This window comes from Cervus elaphus, chromosome 29 (genome assembly GCF_910594005.1).
Source record: "Cervus elaphus chromosome 29, mCerEla1.1, whole genome shotgun sequence".
Lineage (NCBI taxonomy): Eukaryota > Metazoa > Chordata > Mammalia > Artiodactyla > Cervidae > Cervus > Cervus elaphus.
The window spans coordinates 4,569,036-4,572,566 of NC_057843.1; the positions used below are offsets into that span (position 1 = coordinate 4,569,036).

General features: G+C 39.1%; 1 pseudogene; it reads left to right on the forward strand.

Annotated features, from left to right (window-relative positions):
* Nucleotides 1-1,499: 1,499 nt before the first annotated feature.
* On the forward strand, nucleotides 1,500-3,034 carry LOC122685757 (annotated as a pseudogene).
* Nucleotides 3,035-3,531: the final 497 nt, after the last annotated feature.

The window sequence follows — 3,531 nt, forward strand, 5'->3', positions numbered from 1 at the left end:
TGCTGGGGATTGAAGGCAGGGGAAGAAGGGGACGGCAGAGGACAAGATGGTTGTATGGCATCACTGACTCAATGGACGTCAGTTTGAGCAAGCTCTGGGAGTTGGGGATGGACAGGGAAGCCTGGTGAGCTGCCATCCATGGGATCACAAAGAGTCAGACATTGACTGAGTGACTGAACTGAATTGATGGTACACTTTCCTGCTATCCCAGAATAATTAGGATACATCACTTGCAGTGCTCATTTGGTTCACAACTGGGGACTTAATGGAATTTCACAGCATTTTACATACTAGGAGAGGAAATTCATAGACATGATGGAAAGATGTATCTGATATACTAGGCTTCCATAAGACTAAACTGTGTTTCTTTCAGAAAAAGAGACAAATATAAATCAGAATCTGACCCACAGAAAACATGATGATTACAAACAAGACAAAGCAAAACAAAACTGAACACTGAAAAGGTTTCTAAAAATCTTGAATTGGGCTCTGAGATAAGTTTAGAGACAAATAGTGCAGATACTATGCTTCCAGTGTTCAGATTCACACTGACTAGGACCTGGAGTTGGGAGAGGGGAAGATTTTATCTTTGTAGCAAGAACCTCAAGGAACCTCATGCTGAATAGAAAGCATAACGTTAAAGTGAAACATTTGGTCATGTATTTGCTTTAAACTGAAATTTCCAGGAACCAGGAACTGAATTGGCTAAAGATATATATTATCTTAGAGATAGTATTTACTTGATACCCTTTTTAATAGTACTTAAATTCTCCTGATATTACTAATCAGCCAGCCTAAATTAAAAGCCTTACTAGGTGTATGACCAGTTTGCTTGTGTGTGCCATGTACTTAGCTGTTCTATTACGTCCCACGTTTTGCAACCCCATGGACTGTAGTTGCCAGGCTCCTCTCTCCATGGGATTCTCTAGGTAAGAGTACTGGAGTGGGTAGCCATTCACTTCTCCAGGGAATCTCTCCAGCCCAGAGATCCATCCTGGGTCCCTGGCATTGCAGATAGATTCTTGGCTATTGTGCCACCAGGGAAACCCTTTGCAATTATTAATAAGGATTAAATGTTATGTGGGAAAAAAATAAAACAAAAACAAAACAAGACAATGTCAACTCCTATTCAAATATGTGTGTGTGGGTATGTGTATAATGACATAGCAGATTTAATATTATCACAGTTTTGCCTGTGTTTTGCTGAAAGGAAAATTCTTATGGCCCAATCCATATACACTCAACCAGAATATATTGGCGTGGGACACTGTTATTATTACTTAATAGGAAATCTGGTTATTTTGCTATGTGTTATAGTTTATGAAGCTCTGTGAGTCCCATTAGGCAATACAATTTTGGTGTGTTTGATTTTAGATCCACCTAAATTGAAGGATATTATTTCATTTGAGATTTTTGAATTAAAGTGTTACATTAACGGGACAAAATAACAGTAATAAGGGTACTGGGGAGCACAGGCTTCTTCCCATCCCCCACCACAAATGGAGATTTTAAAAAAACCTCCAGGCCCTGTGCGCCCCTGCGCCCCGTGCCCGGACAGAAGAGTTGAAGCATTACTGCAAACTGGAAAAAGCCCCCGTGTGAATTATTGTTTGACTGGGGCACCACAAATTGCACAATTGGTGATCTTGTGGATATTTTGGTCCAAAATGAGTTTTTTGCCCCTGCAAGTATTTTGCTACCAGATGCTGTACCCAAAAATGTTAATACACTGCCTTCTAAAGTCACTGTAACAGTTCAACAGAAACCAAAGCCCCTCTATGGCAAAGACAGGACATCTGTGATATCTGATGAGAATCTTGAACAAAACTATGTGCTACCTGACTCCTCAAGTCCAGAAAATACAAGTTTAGAATTTAGTGATACACGTTTTCACAGTTTTTCATTTTTTGAGTTGAAGAATGCCACAAATAACTTTGATGAACAGCCCATTTCTGTGGGTGGTAACAAAATGGGAGAAGGAGGATTTGGAGTTGTGTATAAAGGCTACGTGAACAACAGGACTGTAGCAGTGAAGAGTTTGCAGCAGTGTCAACATGAAAACTTAGTAGAACTACTTGGTTTCTCAAGTGATGGAGGTGACCTCTGCTTAATATATGTTTACATGCCCAGTGGTTCATTGCTGGACAGATTGTCTTGCTTGGATGGTACTCCCCAACTCTCTTGGTACATGAGATGCAAGATTGCCCAGGGTGAAGCTAATGGCCTGTTTTTACATGAAAACCATCATATTCATAGAGATATCAAAAGTGCAAATATCTTACTAGATAAAGACTTACAGCCAAAATATCTGACTTTGGGCTTGCACAGGCTTCTGAGAAGTTTGCACAGTCAGTCATGACTAGCAGAATTGTGGGAACAACAGCTTATGTGGCACCTGAAGATTTGCGAGGAGAAATTACACCCAAATCTGACATCTACAGCTTTGGGGTGGTTTTACTAGAAGTAATAACCAGACTTCCAGCTGTGGATGAACACCGTGAACCTCAGTTACTGCAATGTGAGTACCCATAGAGCTGTGTGCTTGTGCAGAGAAGAGGATCTACATTCAGAGTTGGAAGTGCATCATTGGGAGTGCAGCAGAAGAGCGGACCTCACTTTGCCGGAAGCCTAGTAAGGGCTGCTAATGAGCATGTGAGAGGAATACACAGAAACACAAAAGTCAGGAGGCAGTTGGCTGAACGTTTCTAGGAAGGAGATATGTATGGATGTATTAATATAAGTAAATATTAAAGAAGAAATTGAAGATGAAGAAAAGACAATTGAAGATTATATTGATAAGAAGATGAGTGACGTTGATTCCACTTCCACTGAAACTATGTACTCTGTTGCCAGTCAATGTCTACATGAAAAGAAAAATAAGAGACCAGACATTAAGAAGATTCAACAACTGCTAGAAGAAATGACAGTTTCTTAAAACTTGACTGGAATAGACTCTTGGATTTTTATATACAGCTATCTAAATCATTTTTTCAACTAAAGTGGTTTTTTTTTGTAAGTATTCTTTATCTTTTATAAGGCAGCATGGTGAAATGCAGTGGTTATTAGAGCTTATGTAGAACTCACATATAGAGGACAAACAATAGTAGCACAACTGTTGCAATGCTTAACCCAACTTTCTTATAGAGTCACTCTGAGTTCTTACAGTAATCCCTGAGATATCTCCTCGGAATCTCAGCAAACACAGTTTGAAAACTCAGAATTAGCTAAATAAAGGATGGGACTATAGGGTGAAAAGACCCTGAGCTGAAGGCTGACTCTACTACTAATTTTCTGTAAAGATTTGGGAAATGTCTTAGCTGCTTTGAACCTTATTTTGTTCACCTGTACTGTTGAATTAATATCTACTGTGCCTCTCTGACAGGTAGTCATGATGCAGAGTATGTACAGCACTTTGTAACTTGTAAAGGGATACAAAATTTAATGTTTATATAAATAATTGAAAAATCCTATTATAGTTTTCATTTGTGTATAGGGTCATGTTCACAGTGTGCTATTAGCAATCATTCACCA